General features: G+C 46.5%; 1 protein-coding gene across 3 annotated transcripts in view; it reads right to left on the bottom strand.

Annotated features, from left to right (window-relative positions):
* Positions 1 to 17500, bottom strand: part of LOC139765125 (uncharacterized) — a 1132594-nt gene that overhangs the window by 705712 nt on the left and 409382 nt on the right. The window contains exon 1 of one of the 3 annotated variants that reach the window (XM_071692314.1): positions 2239 to 2337. The exons of the other annotated variants lie outside the window; for them this stretch is intronic. The gene's annotated coding sequence lies outside the window, so the exon portion shown is untranslated. Of the gene's footprint in view, positions 1 to 2238; positions 2338 to 17500 lie in introns of those variants that run through there. 3 annotated transcript variants of the gene reach the window in all.

Below are 17500 nucleotides of genomic sequence, written 5' to 3'. Positions count from 1 at the left end.
CAAAACTGTCATGTGTATGTCTGTGTACTGAATACGATGTGGCCCTCCACACAACTCGTCTTGTTCTGCTCTGGTGTCTATATGTCCACCTAGTGACCCAACCTGTAATGTGTCTGGATTAAATCCAACACGAGTCTTCACTGTGAGAACTCCTAACATGACAACACCAACACTACAACACAAACGCAACACACTCTTCACCACCAACACAATATATTATGCAACACACACACACACACACACACACACACACACACACACACACTTCACCACCAACACTACATACTACGCAACACATTTCAGTCCACACACACACTGCACCACCAAACACTACATACTGTGCAACACATTTCAGTAGAAACACACACCTCACCATCAACACTACATACTGTGCAACACACTTCAGTCCACACACACGGCATCACCAACACTACATAATGTGCAACACATTTCAGTACAAACACACACTTCACCATCAACACTACACACTGTGCAACACAATTTAGTCCACACATATTGCATCAGCACCACTATATACTGTGTAACGCACCTCAGTCCACACACACCGGTCCACTAACATTAAACACTGCACAACAAAGTCCACATATTGCATTCCCCAACCCTACATACTGTGTAACACATTTCATTCCACACACTGCGCAGTACACTTCACTCCACACACTGCATCAACACTAGACATTGTGCTACACCCTTCACTCCACACACTGCACCAACAACACTTGAAACACTGTGCAACAGACCACTCACTGCACTAACACATTTTGCAACACACATCACACACACACACTGCACCACCAACACACTCCACTCCACTCCTCGCGCTGCACCAGCAACACTACACGATACATCACAGTGTTGTTACCGGTGCACTGTATAATACACCAAGGGGGGTCACCTCCCTCATCGCCAATACATGAATGCGTACAACAACACGGACGTAATACAAGTCCCGAGAGCATGACGCAGCAGGAGAGGGAGGATGTCCCTTCCTGTGGGCGATACTAATGCACTCGTTCTCTGGCTCGGGGACCACAGGAGCCATATGATACCGGAGACCTCAATGAAACCCCAGCCAGCAGCGGGTCGCCGGACAGGACAGCTTGCCTCCCTCCACCCCCGGGTTCAACTTTCTCCAACGCTGTTTCCCTTTTTAAAACATCCAGTTTATACACACCAGCGGGTCTTTATTGAATGGTTGTACACCAACTAGTCCGGTCATGGAGTAGTAAGGTGTCAAGAAGCAAGAGAATCATACTGAAAGATATATGTTTTCACGTTCACTTAAGTATTTTTTCCCCCGTATGCTTGTGAATATATAACAGCCGTGTACCAGCAGTGGTCGTGCACCAGTGGTGGTCGTGTACCAGCAGTGGTCGTGCATCAGTGGTAGTCGTTTACCACCACTTGTCATGTACCACCAGTGTTCGTACACCAGTGGTGGTCGTTTACCAGCACTGGTCATGTACCAACAGTGTTCGTACACCAGTGGTGGTCATTTACCAGCACTGGTCGTATACCATCGACAGTGGTCGCGTACCACCAGCACTGGTCTTGTACCAGCACTGGTCGTATACCATCAACAGTGGTCGTGTACCATCACTAGTGGTCTTGTACCACCAGTAGTCACCACGACAGGAACAAGCAAACACCTTGATCCATCCCCTTGTTTACACTATCACTTCCCACTTTCAATTTCTTCAGTTTCTCTTCCATTTGTTTCGTCAGATGCGAGCAAGAGTTCAGCGAGTGAGTGTGTGTGTGAGAGCGTGAGTGAGTGTGTGTGTGTGATGTGGGGTGTGGTGCAGGGACGTGGCTGGGGGCCGCCTCTCAATATGTCACTTGTACTACCAGGTTTCTCCCTCAGGCACCACGCAACGCACTTCAACGCCACACACCTGCACGCCACGCACTGTAAACACACCCTCACTCGAGTCACCTTTTACGCACTCACAATGAAGCACCGTTATCTCATTTTTCTTCCATTTTCACTTTTCAGTTTTCACTTCGGACGAATCAATGTGCATCAACTGATACACACACACACATATATATATGAGTAATCCCAGCACTTTACGTATGTATATATACACATTGTGTTCATCACCAACGTAGACACAGAACAGCACTAAAGTAGGAGGGAGTCAAAGGTCACGTGTGGGGTTATCCCGAGCGAGCAGCAACAGCTGCAGCAGCAGCAGCGTGCCGCAGAAGACAGACCGGGAGAGCGAGAGGTAAGCCGGAGCGAGTGAACAACGTGGGCGCTGGGCACGGACTGGGCAGCAAGCGGCTCCAGGCGGGCCGCCAGAGTCGGCCAGGCAAGGAGAGAGAGAGAGAGAGAGACAGAGAGACAGAGAAAGAGAGAGAGAGACAGAGAGAGAGAGGAGCGGCATGCTGCACCGCGCTCTTCTTGTTGTTGTTGATGATGGCGGTGATGCTACAGCGGGAGGAGGAAGAGGAGGAGGAGGAGGAGGACGGGGCCAGGACGCATGTGTGGCCCCCTGAGGAGCTAGGCCAGCAACAGCACGCTACCCCTCACCTGCCCGTCCAGCGGCCACCTGTAACCCCATTGGACTGCCGTCCAATAGTGTACACCAGACGCTTGCACGTACCAGCGTACCAGAATATCTTTCGTCCATCAATTGTTCCTTCTTCCACTCTCCTCTTATAGGTATTAATCGCTTTCGTGGATTAGACAAACGAGTTCAACACAGTGTAATTAGCTCTCTGAATAAGTGGTAATGCACGAAAGCGATCACGATTTTCGTGTTTCCTTATCCCGGTGGTGTTTCTGCTGTTATGAAATCACACTCATATATATATATATATATATATATATATATATATATATATATATATATATATATATATATATCAAATGAGGATAGGAAAGGTGGTTATAGACACAACCAGTTCGAGAGGAGTTTTATCTCTACAACGTTTCTAAGTTGTAGCGAAACATTATGTAAATAAACGTAAGGAAACGTTACAGAAGTAAAACTCCGCACTGCATTCATTTTTCCATAACCATCCCTCCTATCCTCCTACATATTCATTTACTCCTGCCTAAGGGCCCCCTTCACTGGGGCTGCTGCAGCACCCAGAAAGCCAGAGACGTACACCACCCGGGAACACAGTGTGGTGATGCATGCTGGTCATGGAGGGGTGAATGTTAAGGCAGTTACAAACCTACAAAGAAAGGAGAGAAGAAATGGACTTGCCTAATTAAGAAAAGAGATTGGGGGAGGGGGACACGATTAGTAAACTCTAATTCTAAGATTTAGGTGTTCTGTGTCTTCAGTAAGGAAGATGCACCTTCGGAATGGAGGTTTTTATGATGTATTGAATCGACATATGTGATAATGAAGCAATTGGTGGCGTCCAGAGCGTAGAAGAGAAAGTGTGACTCGTGCATGTATGGGAGGCACAGTTTCAGATGGGAGTACGTCGTGCGGAATAAATTTAAGATAAGGCGGGTGGGGGCGATATTTAGTGTCTCTCAAGTCATTACACTGTGTCTATGTTTTATCTATAATGATATTTTCTGAGGGTGTGGGGGGATATGTGAGTATAGGATGATGAAGTGTAAGGTAGGGGGTGGTGATGAACTGGTCTGGCTGGGAAGGTTGGTATACTGGGCGCTATGCGTGATAAAAGAGAACTGTATTGTTGCTGTATTTTTTCTTTCAGTTGTGCAGGTGTTAAATTTTTGTGGTCGCCAAGCAACTAGTGATTGTTCTGAGCATTCCTGTTGTGCGGGTCAAGTTTAGTAGTGTTCGCTTTTGAAAGGGTGGATGACCCGGCAGGTTAAGCGTAGTTTAAGGTGAAGGAGACAGACTGTATGTCGAGGATACTGAACGTTCTTGCTTCTTGTCCAGAACTAGCGCCAGTAAGTGTTCTTGTAGGTGTGGGTGTAGTTTGCGCGTAGCCTCTGTGTTAATCCTTGTGATGTGGAAGGTAAATGTTACGTCTGTGTCGTATGTGACGTGAAGATTAGTTGGTATTTTGCTGGGTGGGAGTGGTCGGTTATTCAGAAAGATGTGAGGGTGCGAAATGTATTCATGTCTGTCAGGGGTTAAGTGGGTGAGAGTGGATATCTGTGGGGCAGCCTTAGTTCAACCTAAAGAACAGAGTGATTGAGTGGGTGGCAGAGTGAAGGCTGGGAGGATGAGTGAGGCTTAGATGGATGGCAGAATGATGTCTGGGCGGGTGGTAGTGAGGGTTGGGTGGGTGGCACAGTGATGGTATAGGGTGGGTGGCAGAGAGAAGTTGGAGGGAGGCCGAGTGAATGTAGGATGAGTAGCAGAATAAAGGCCTGAACGGTCAGGTAACAGAGTGAAGGTCAGGTGGGTAGCAGAGTGAGGACCTAAGTGGTTAGGTGGAAGAATAAGGTTAGGTGGGTGGCAGAGTGAGGGATGAGTAGGTGGCACAGTGGAGGTTGGCAGAGGGAAGGCCTGCATAGATGTATGGATGGATAGCAGATCGGAGGTTCTGTGTGTGTGTGTGTGTGTGTGTGTGTGTGTGTGTGTGTGTGTGTGTGTGCGCGTGTGTGTGTGTGTGAATTATCCTTCCCGGGTGGAGTGCAGCTCTGCAAGGTGAGGCAGTTAATTTTACGAGTAAGGACACAGAACCTGCAGCGCGGAATACCCCCTCTTGCTAACCTTCACCTTTTCTAAACTTCAAACTACATCTTCCTGCCTATAAAGTACCATCTCAGTTGGCTCATCCTCCTCCTCCCGTCGAACCCCCTGTGTTTCAGGCCAGGGTGCCAGGTAGTGACTACCACTGATCTACTCTTGACATTCGCACTGATGAAATGTGTGCAATTCATTAGGACTCTGGGGAAAAGGGAGTGAACAGACGCTCTTGTTGTATGCAAGGAGCACTTGTCGAGACTATGTCTGGAATGTAGTTCTCGGGTGCCATGCAAGAGGGTGTGTGGCGGGTGCTGTCTGTACACAACCCGGGGGGGTGGTGGATGGCACCTTAAGGCCCAGCAATGCGGACACGGAGATGCTACGCCGTGTCGCAACCCGATGCCCTCACTACACCAACCTCTCTCTCAACACCTCCTCCACTCAAGACAGGCGTGGCTCCCACTCTCGTATCGTAATGTACGTCAGCATCATATCTCGTCTATCATAATATACTAAATGTCCCATTAATCAACACCTTCCCACTTCCACTTGCAAACCTATGATTGTGATCTCTTACAAATCACAACCGTAGTACCGTAGACTACTACAATTACCACCAGAAATAAACTCTGGGTCCTAATTCTACTTAATGAAATCACCTGAAACTCAGTAAGAAGAAAGAGCGGCCCATCCTCTTACCTTAAAATCCTTCTCTATAATTCCAACGTTTTCCTCACCATCTCACAAACACGTCTCCACTCGTATCTCACACTTATAGCTGTAATACCCTTCCCATCCTCTTTTGACCGTGCCCAGCATGCCTTCCCCAGCCACCTATCCTATCTCTCCGACTTTTACTCCTTCCTTATCTTTCACTCCCATCATCTGCAGATTATCTTTCCCCAACCATTCTCCACAGATATCTTCCATCTGGGCCTCTGAGGTCGTCTCTGCCCTGGCGGCGTCGCGAGGTGGAGGGTCGGGGAGTCTGGCCTAACGCCTTGCCTCTAACTGGGTCTGTAATAAGCACCACACAAGGGGCCCCCAGTGATGCAACCGTCTTGTGAAACACGCCTCCTCACTCTCTTCCACTCACAAGCACCAGTGGTTCGTGATTTATTTCGCTGGTTCAAATGATGGCTGGCTGTCGGCGCGTACATGCCTCAGGATCTCCACACACGTACCTACAGTCCAGGTAGTACTCTCCTCTATTAGTATTCAGGAAGGTGGGGCACACATCACACCATCCAACGGTAGTGCTACGAGGCCAGCCATGACTGGCAGGTCAAGTCCACACTAGTGACACAAGATCCTTCACTATTAACTGGCACCCATGTCCTACCTTGTCAACCTCTTACTGTACTCACAACACCTTACGATCGTGCCTTCACCGGCAGCTCACTGATATACGAACACTAACTGACCCCATTAAGCAAGACGAAACAACCCTTGAGCATGACGGTGCGACCACTGAACATGACGGTACGACCCTTCGAGTACGACGGTAGAGCCTTTGAGCATGAAAACACGACCCTTGAGTACGACAGGATGACCCTCGTGTATGATGGCATAACCCTTGAGCATGACAGTATAACCCTTGAGCATAACGACGTGACCCTTGAGCACGACGGCACGACCCTTGAGCATGACAGTACGACACAGAAGCACGACGGCACAACCCTTAAGCATGACGACACGACCTTTGAACACGACCGGACGACCTTTGTGCATGATGTGCTACTCACGCCACCGTATCTAAGGGCTGTGTAGCTTTATACTCCGTAAAGGACTAATGAGTACGGCTGGTGACGAGACCACTCAGGTGTCGATGTCTGAAACCTCGCTTCGTCTCGTCATTATACAGCAACAGTTCATCACAGATGCCAATCTTACTTACACGCGAAGGTACCACGTCATTAGCGAAGAAGCAAAGAGGGAACGAGTGCCGAACGGATTTCATCGTAGGCAAGCGCTAAATATGCATATCTCAATTAGAAGCTTCAAAACTACAATTAGAAAAGAACTAATTGACCTCTTTGAAGCACGAAGACGAGTTCAGGTAAGCATAAGTAGTAATATTTTCCGGCACAGTGAAATATGTAAAGTTATACATGTATATGGAGGAAGCAATAAGATCAGCAAGTTACATGATGTTGTAACTGCTTAATCAATCAATCGGATACAGAATGCCTGTTAATACAAACAAGCCAAAGTAACGGAAGAAAATATCCTTGAAACGATCATGGGTACCGACCTAAAATATATATATATATTTTTTTTTAAACTATTCGCCATTTCCCGCGTTAGCGAGGTAGCGTTAAGAACAGAGGACTGGGCCTTTTTTGGAATGTCCTCACCTGGCCCCCTCTGTTCCTTCTTTTGGAAAATTAAAAAAAAAAAAAAACGAGAGGGGAGGATTTCCAGCCCCCCGCTCCCATATATATATATATATATATATATATATATATATATATATATATATATATATATATATATATATATATATATATATATTTTTTTTTTTTTTTTTTTTTTTTTTTTTTTTATACTTTGTCGCTGTCTTCCGCGTTTGCGAGGTAGCGCAAGGAAACAGACGAAAGAAATGGCCCAACCCCCCCCCCCCATACACATGTACATACACACGTCCACACACGCAAATATAATACCTACACAGCTTTCCATGGTTTACCCCAGACGCTTCACATGCCTTGCTTCAATCCACTGACAGCACGTCAACCCCTGTATACCACATGACTCCAATTCACTCTATTTCTTGCCCTCCTTTCACCCTCCTGCATGTTCAGGCCCCGATCACACAAAATCTTTTTCACTCCATCTTTCCACCTCCAATTTGGTCTCCCTCTTCTCCTCGTTCCCTCCACCTCCGACACATATATCCTCTTGGTCAATCTCTCCTCACTCATTCTCTCCATGTGCCCAAACCATTTCAAAACACCCTCTTCTGCTCTCTCAACCACGCTCTTTTTATTTCCACACATCTCTCTTACCCTTACGTTACTTACTCGATCAAACCACCTCACACCACACATTGTCCTCAAACATCTCATTTCCAGCACATCCATCCTCCTGCGCACATCTCTATCCATAGCCCACGCCTCGCAACCATACAACATTGTTGGAACCACTATTCCCTCAAACATACCCATTTTTGCTTTCCGAGATAATGTTCTCGACTTCCACACATTTTTCAAGGCTCCCAAAATTTTCGCCCCCTCCCCCACCCTATGATCCACTTCCGCTTCCATGGTTCCATCCGCTGACAGATCCACTCCCAGATATCTAAAACACTTCACTTCCTCCAGTTTTTCTCCATTCAAACTCACCTCCCAATTGACTTGACCCTCACCCCTACTGTACCTAATAACCTTGCTCTTATTCACATTTACTCTCAACTTTCTTCTTCCACACACTTTACCAAACTCAGTCACCAGCTTCTGCAGTTTCTCACATGAATCAGCCACCAGCGCTGTATCATCAGCGAACAACAACTGACTCACTTCCCATGTGTGTATATATGTATATGTCTGTGTGTGTATATATATATATATGTGTGTACATTGAGATGTATAGGTATGTATATTTGCGTGTGTGGACGTGTATATATATTCATGTGTATGTGGGTAGGTTGGGCCATTCTTTCGTCTGTTTCCTTGCGCTACCTCGCTAACGCGGGAGACAGCGACAAAGCAAAATAAATAAATAGAATTAAATATATATGTCTTTACATATATATATATATATATATATATATATATATATATATATATATATATATATATATATATATATATATATATATCAGTAAGCGCACACTTCACAAAACACACTATGCCCCTCCTGACTGCAAGGTGTGAACCGTACCATTTATGTGGGACGCTAATAACTAAGCTATATATAGCACTTCGAATCCTGTTGTCTGGAGTGCATTATGTGATTATATATTCGACCCTCGAGGTGAAATTAAGAGATAAGGTGTTGTGTGTGTGTGTGTGTGTGTGTGTGTGTGTGTGTGTGTGTGTATACCTATCTGTACATTACGGGGAGGGAGTTTTATTCTCGTGTTGCCACATCTCCTAAGTGTACACACACACACACACACACACACACACACACACACACACACACACACACACACACAACCAGATCAACAAGCTAGGATTAAGTGTGTACGTGTATGTGTGTGTATGTGTATGTGTATGCGTATGTATGTATGTGTGTGTGTATCTGTGTGCGTGGCTGGATTCGAATGTACTCATACATAAATCGCAGGCTACTGCGGAGTCAGCCCCAAGGGTGAACTCTGCAGAACACCGGAGAACTCTAAATGCAGAACAACAAAGTTAAGGCCACTCAGTCCGCGTTCTATATGTTAATCAACAAATATGTCGGAGAGAGAGCAAGGCATCCTAAGACAAGCGAGCATAAGTCGCTCGACCTCCAGCTATCCGTGGAGAGCGAGCGTAGGGGGTGGGGTTAAGTTCGTGGTATTGGAGGCACCGGCGTTTCTTGCAGGAGGCACCGCCAAAAACGCTGCACACGGGTTGGGTCATGCGTATATATGCGCACAGAGAGAGAGAGAGAGAGAGAGAGAGAGAGAGAGAGAGAGAGAGAGAGAGAGAGAGTGTGTGTGTACACTACCTTACGTGACGCTTGTGTAAGGGAAACAGACCTCGACAGATTTCACGGGCAGCGGCGCAGGTGCAGCAGGAGGCTGGAGAGAGATAACTCAGGGTAGGGCAGCCCTGGGCAGTAGAGGAATTATAAACATTACACCGCCATTAATACACAGTTGACCGCAAGGCAGAGACATCCTGCTCCACATGGGCTCTCCCCGCGCACCCTCTCGTAGCAGTTTCTTAGCCATAAATCATAATACTAAGGATAGCCATCAACTTCAGGAGCAGCATCCTGCACCCAGGGCATCCGCCACTGCCTCTTCAGGAGGGCTGGAGGCAGGAGCAATCCTTGGCGGAAATCCTCAATGTGCCGACTCGAACTCTCGTCCAGGACGTCTGGCTACCGCGGCCACAAGGAGGTTAAAAGAGCCATATACCTGAAATCACATGTTCTTCCCCGCGTATCGCAACTTGAACACACTCGGTGGAGCATAGACTTCAACCTCTCGCTGCCTCAGTGGTACCGAAAAATAAGTAGATGGACAAATATATATATATATATATATATATATATATATATATATATATATATATATATATATATATATATATATCATACAAACCTCCAACAGCCAGGATCGAACCCGGGACCTGGCCCATAGCCTAGCGGTTAGCATTCCCGCCTCTTGCACAGGGGTCCCGGGTTCGATCCTGGCTGTTGGAGGTTTGTATGTTCTATGAAGGTGCGCGTTTCTATGCACTATGTTCGTACATATATATATATATATATATATATATATATATATATATATATATATATATATATATACATATGAAATACTATAATGCCCTGTAGTGAGCATGGCAGGCGTCCCATTGCCTAAGGTCAGCGGGCCTTGCACTCGCCCCTCACAGCCACAGCGACTCGGCCGCTCTGAACCAACACGACCGCCTGACACGCCCACACAAAGACCCCGCAACTGTCGTCTCAGACGGATATCCACATTTGGCTTGGTTCCCCATTGTGCTATGGATAATAAACAAGAAATCGGGGCTCACCTGCAAAAGGTTTTAGATTCGCTGGTTTCCCAAGGCGTTGCGAGCGACGAGGCTTTGTTTGATATTATAACGACCACGCATGCCACTCACAGCGCCTCCATACCTCACTCCATAAATAGCAGCGAGTGTGGGAGGGCAGCGGTACTCCAAAAGTTTTCCTGAGATACAGCACATTGCTCATAGCCCAGAGGGCGGACTTTCGTCACGTAAACAAGGTATTGGGAAAACACAGCAGTCTTAAGTATTTCAAATATTATATATATTAGGATTTATGATAATCATATACATACATACATACATACATACATACCCTGTAACAAAAAACTGTCGCGTGAAGCAAAGACGATTCTATTACAGAGGACATGTTACGAACTACAGAATTCTTGTAACAAAAGAAATCTAAGAATTCTGTGACCCTTTGAGTGCACAACGGTATACATGACAACAGCGAGGCTCTGAAAGGCTCAAGGCTGTGAGGAGGACACGACACAACGCTCAGGACAAACTGTAAGCAATGTAAGAACACTTATATATCTCATGGCAATATAGCCATCCCTTCATCCGCCAGGTGGCCTTCCATCTCACACTGATGCGGTGCCGTGACCTGAGTTGTGGGAGACGAAGTCTCAAGGCCGCGCATGTCACCTAGTGGTGAGAGCGGTCGGCCGGGCCAACAGTAACATCAAGGGGAATACGAACAATCGCTAAGGTGGCTTACAATATGAGATGCGGTGAGGAGAGAATGTTCAGGGTCTTTGACCATGATGTACGGGGCGTGTCCACAATGATACCGGACACTGAGCATCGAGGAGATATCCAGTGTCATCGTGGGAATGAAAGTTATCCATGGAGCGACTCCAAGGAGCTCCATATACAGAAATCTCCCCTTGCCAGAAAGTGCCGCTTGCCTTCATCTCCCGGGGTCAGAAAAACTGGATAATAACACAGAGAACAAAGGTTCCCATAGTCAACCTTTGGGAACCAGTGTCAACATCTGGGAGTCGACACTGTTCATCGAGACTCCTCCTGCAGTTACCTGAAGCCTTGTGGACCACCAGCTATAAGGCACTCAGAAAACGCAATCGAAAAATATACCTACAGTGTAATCTGATTTGCTTAGCTCCAGTGTGTGTATGTGTTATCCTGCGGGCGACGTCCTCAAACACTGATCATAGAAACCAACAGTGCTGCTTGGTTCCGAGATCGAACCCTCCGAAAATCAACGTTAAAGCTCTACATAAAATAAGGCGAACTGGAGCGACCACGAAAGCCTGGCAATTAATATACCACATGGAAACAAAGCCTTTACTCGTCCCCGACTTGCGGGACCACCCAAAGTCTATACAACGTACCAGCCAGTAAGGTACGTGTTGCACGCCCCCGGCAGGTAACCAGCACATAATCATTATCTCGGATGGTGTACCATGCATTATTGGCGAACCTCCGCTGCTGTGATGCCTTCAGGAAGATGTACCAATACGACTTGTCTCAGTACGGCCTTTTGTTCGTGTTTGGAGTTTTACGCACGCACGCGCACACACACAAGCACAAGCACACACACACACACACATACATGACTAGAAGGCTAGCAAAGAAGTTGGATCATATGTCTAGACGAAAAGGAGAGGCGACTTCGATGGATAAAAGATTTTCTGTGTCAGGGAACAAAGGGAGCGGCTCCAAGGCGTCTTCACGAAATGGGATGAGGTTACCAGCGGCATGCTGCAAGGTTCTGTTCTGGGGATGTTGCTCATCGTGATCTGTGGGAATGACTTATCAGAAGGATTGGACTTCGGCCTAAATATGTTTGCGGATGATGCCAAAGTCCTGAGTGAAGTGAAAAGCGAGGAAGATTGCATCAACTTACAAGGGGACCCAGACAAACTACAAAGTTGTGGTACATGGTTGGTAAAATTTAACCAGAGTAAATGCATATGAAAGAAGGCTTCTATATGAATATCATCTAGGTGGAAATATGCTAAAGGAAGCTGTTTGATAGGAAATTGGGAGTTGACATTGCCCATAACTTGTCGCCAATGTCCCAAATAAGGGACTTCTGATGACAAATATTTGAACATCACTAAAATATGTTTATGGACAAAATTCAGCAACTTTTTCAATCAAACATTAGGCTAAAACTAGACTATGTTTTTCAGGTTTGATCATCGAACTTAATAGAGCACAAACTAAAAAACAGAGAAGGTCCAGTGGAGGGCAACAAAGGTGGCACGAGAATTAAGAGAAATGAGCTACAAGAAAAGGCGAGAGGCCTTAAATGTGCCCACCATGGGAGAGAGAAGAGATAAGGGTGACTTGATCACAACTTTAAGGTTTTAAACCAGTTTGATGATGATGACAGTGAACAGTTCTTCGAAAAATGCGAGGATAGCACAACCAAAATCCATACCATGAAATCAAACAAGAAACACGGAAAGAAAAAAAGTGAAGAAGTTCTTTATACAGGAAAACAGTAGTGGGTCACTGGAATGAACTAAGTTATGATATACTGGACGTATAAGAAGTATGAAAGAAGAGGAAGTTCAAGAGATGGGCCACCTCGAACGTAGAACTCCCTTCACGAATACAAATACGCAATTACAAACACGAGTAGATACATGAGTGTAACAATCTCTCCCAGCAACATACAAATAGTTATCACAGATAGTACACACACACACACACACACACACACACACACACACACACACCGCTAGTCAGGTGGTGCCACACTTGACCAGGTCTCGAGGATGCCAGAGTGAACACGACTCTGATCTCCACGAGATCAGAGTGACCTGCCCCAGATAACAACACACACAGGCAGACGCCTTACGAGTGTACATAGATATACATCTACGTACAAGTGATACGTAATAATGGTAATCGCAGTATTAACTACATCATTAATAACATTAATATTAATATTACAGGTATAATTTAAACACTAATAAAATCAATGAGACTTATGATTATGATAATGGCCTTATCACATCTGCTGCCACGGGAGGGCAATGTATATCTGAAAGTAATATCGCGTAACAGTCGAATTATGCATGGTAATACACGCAGTACACTCTCCGAGACGAGAATACAGTGCGTTGTCACAGTCCCGCTCGTTAAGTACAGAGACGGTGGTTGGTGCAACTGTGGTTCTCGTAACGACGTGTGCTGCCGGGAGGGCACGGCGCGCCGAGGTAGTGGTGGGGGAAGAGTCCAATGCCTTCAAGCCAGCCAGGAATGTCGGGAAGTAGCGAACGCCAGTGGCCAAGGATGGTTGAAATGAGTCCTCGCCAGTACTGCAGGAGGCGTAGTCGAAGTTCAAGAGAGACGAAGGGTTCGATGAGACGAGGGACTGTACTACAGTGTGAGTCAGTGAAGCCACATCGTAATCGAGAAATATTGGACGTGGCATCAACAATGGCCACAGACGGGGATGGAGAAGAACGTTGTGCAAGTGCATTTACCATCGGCTTCTTGAGCTTACAGTTAGAGCTTTACGTTGTAGCTACCAGTATGCGACTAGTGCATCTGTCAATATGCAACTTAAGCACATGCTAATATGCACGTTCTGTGACTGCCAATATGTAACTAGCGTAGCCACCAGCTTGTAGGCCTAATTACCGTGTAGCAACTGCCGTAGCCACTAATCTATTAACTAACATTCATCAAGAGGACTGTTACCTCGAGGATACTTCGTAGAGTCTTCAGAGGTCTTCACCCTTACAGCCCAAGCTACTGGACCAGGTCTTTGGTTGACTAAGCTGTTGGAAGCCGCAGCCTTCAAGCCCACATAGCCCCTACAGCCTGGCTGATGTGATACAGTTTGTGGGTACTTGGATAATGCACTCTTGAACTTCTCTGCCGTGCATCCCATGTCGTTTCTGACGGTAGGTGGCAAGGTGATGATAAGTCTTGGGCTCCAGATGTTTAAGGCGTTTACTCTTTTGGTGCATATCGGATCTTTGGGTTTCAGAGGTTCTCACAAATCTTATCTTGATTAAACCCAAGACTCATTCTACAGCGTTTTCTGCAGCTTCAAGGCTGCGCTACAAACAGTAGCAAGGAGAGGATGGACTCCTTCGAAGTGAGAAGTACCTCGATGAGATTGCACTTCGATAACACAACCTCGCCGAAGGCGAACACGCGCTCCTAGCGTAAACCACAAGCTTGGCGGAGGCCGGTCGCGGCTCCTATTGGAAACATCGGGTACGAAAAGACGATTCCAACACAAGCCCGAGAAATATCTTCTTGTGATATCAGACAAGATAGACACATACGAGCAAACCAAAGGTCTTGGCTGTGTAGCATCCGAGGTCAGCGTGACCGACCACCAAACACACGTCTGCTCCACAGGGCGGTCACCCGGTCGGTGGGGGTCAAAACTGAAACATACTGAGCCTAACACCGACAGCCCACACCGCTAGATCGGCATAGTAACTAAATTGCTAAATTCGGCCACGTAGCTACCGGTATGCAAATACTGTAGCTACCTCCATGTAACTCTTGTAGCTGCCTGTATGCAATTGCTGTACATGTCAATATTCAACCTCTGCAACCGTCAGGATGCAACTCATGTTGCAGCTACCAATTTGCAACTGTTGCGGTAGCCAGCATTCAGCCGACTGGGCTTCCAGTATTCAGCCTGCACTGCAAACGTCAGCAGTTATTTGTTCCTACTGTCAGTTTTGTGGTAGCCAATAAGCAACTGCTCTTTGTAACTTACGTAGCTTCGAGACAATGGTTATCGTAGACGTCAGTTGTGCAGAGAACTGTATTTGTCTGTTGCATTACAGCTGCCGACATGTAACACTAATAGTTATATATGTGATATGCAACATTCATAGTTTTATATATGTATATATATTATATGTTCTTTTTTTTTTTTTGTTTCAAACTATTCGCCATTTCCCGCGTTAGCGAGGTAGCGTTAAGAACAGAGAACTGGGCCTTTGAGGGAATATCCTCACCTGGCCCCCTTCTCTGTTCCTTCTTTTGGGAGATTAAAAAAAAAGAAGAGAGGGGAGGATTTCCAGCCCCCCGCTCCCTCCCCTTTTAGTCGCCTTCTACGACACGCAGGGAATACGTGGGAAGTATTCTTTCTCCCCTATCCCCAGGGATATATATATATATATATATATATATACTGGCCCCCTTCTCTGTTCCTTCTTTTGGGAGATTAAAAAAAAAGAAGAGAGGGGAGGATTTCCAGACCCCCGCTCCCTCCCCTTTTAGTCGCCTTCTACGACACGCAGGGAATACGTGGGAAGTATTCTTTCTCCCCTCTCCCCAGGGATATATATATATATATATATATATATATATATATATATATATATATATATATATATATATATATATATATCCTTTCCTCTGCTCTCGAGTGTGGCATATAAATCCTAAGACTCAGAGCCAATGATACGCTTTGAGGAGGCTGATGGACCTGACCATCACACGACGAGGGTCCGCAGACCCACCTAGACGGAGGCCATCCATAGGCCCCTACACACGAACCCAGCACAACTTTAGGGACCTCCGTGGTGTAGCGGTTAGCTTTCCTGATCGTGACGCATTCACCGGTCGTCCAGGGTCGAGCGCATAGGTTCGAATCCTAGTTGTGGCAGTCGGCCCACAGTCATTCCAACTGTACATTTACCCTTAGGGGGTAAGTCGATACCATGGCTATCTGGCTCAGTCTAGGGTATGTATATAGCGTTAATGGAATGGCCTTTCCGTCTCAGTTAACTTAGAAAAAGCTGTTCATCTGTTCACGGCACAAGCGTTAAACTTGTTCATACACTTCCTATCATTACTTTGCGTTTGTCTGCAAATATTCTCCTTAACCAAGGCTAGCAAAGCACGATATACGTTACTACTTACCCCACAACAATTCTGGTTAGTAATCGCCTAATTAAACAAGGCTAATAACGCCAAAACTAACGAGACTCATAGCGCCACGACAAATGGTAACGTCGTGGCTTACGAGGCTACGAACGCCACGATAAAGGAGGCGAATAACGCTAAAAGGCCATGGCAGACGAGGCCAGTAACGCACGTCACGACAATGCGGGCCACGAACGATACGACAAGAGAGGTTCGTAACGCTACGACAAACGATACTAGTAAGCTAGTAACGCCGTGATGAATGATGCTAATACTACTACAACGAACAGGGGTAGTAACGCCACAAACGGGGCCTGTAACACAACAATTGAGGCTAATAACGCTGACAATTCAAGGGTAACACTACAATACACGATGCTTATAACACTGCGACAGACGAGGTCACTAACACCTGGATGAGCGAACACAGTAACAATACGACAAATGAGGATAGTAACAACTCATAAACCGAGTAACACCCTATAAACGCGGCTTGTAACACTGCGACAAGTGAGGTCAGTAACACCCCAAAAGACGAGGCTAGTAACATTACAACATATGAGGCGAGGTCTACCACGACCAATGCTGCTGGTAGCGCTAGGAACACCACATACAAGGTGTTCATTACCAGCCGTGTGCTGCAGTACTGGGCGTACGTGGAGAGAGCTGACGCTGGATAACCAATTCAATGCGCGTGCGCTCTCTGGCATGTAAACATCCTGGTGGTGGCGCATGATGAAGGTGACTAGTGGGTATTGGAGCTCCCAAGGGATGGGCACGGGAGATAAGGGAGTCTCTTGCTGAGGAGATGGGGTGGGTGTGTGTGTGTGTTCGTGATGTGGGTGGTGGGTGTTGCACCGTCAGGAGGAGTACCAGAACACATGCAGGGTATGGGTGTATCCTGCTGGGTGTGTGGAGGATGTGCGTGGTGGGTGTTGACACCGTCAGGAGGAGCACCAGGCTGGGTATGGGAGTGTGTCCTCCAGGGTGTTTGTAAGGATGAGCGGCGTCAAAAGGGATGAGATAGATATTTAGCGTATCCTGGTAGCGGTGTGTGACTGTGGGAGTTTGCACCGTCAGGAGGGGGACCGGCAGACTGCAGGGACCCGGACGTGGAGGCGGTGCCAGCAGGGATGAGTCTCCGTTACACAACTCCGCCACTCTGCTTGTCCTACCGGCGCCAATCCGTCGGGTCAATTTAATAACCATAATCCTATTTCGCTCCAGGAACATCCCTGTTATCCGAATTCAAAACCATTTTCTTTTTTCCCT

This window comes from Panulirus ornatus, chromosome 52 (genome assembly GCF_036320965.1).
Source record: "Panulirus ornatus isolate Po-2019 chromosome 52, ASM3632096v1, whole genome shotgun sequence".
Lineage (NCBI taxonomy): Eukaryota > Metazoa > Arthropoda > Malacostraca > Decapoda > Palinuridae > Panulirus > Panulirus ornatus.
Note: the sequence above shows the minus strand (reverse complement) of the source record. Positions and strands in the feature narration are given on the sequence as shown.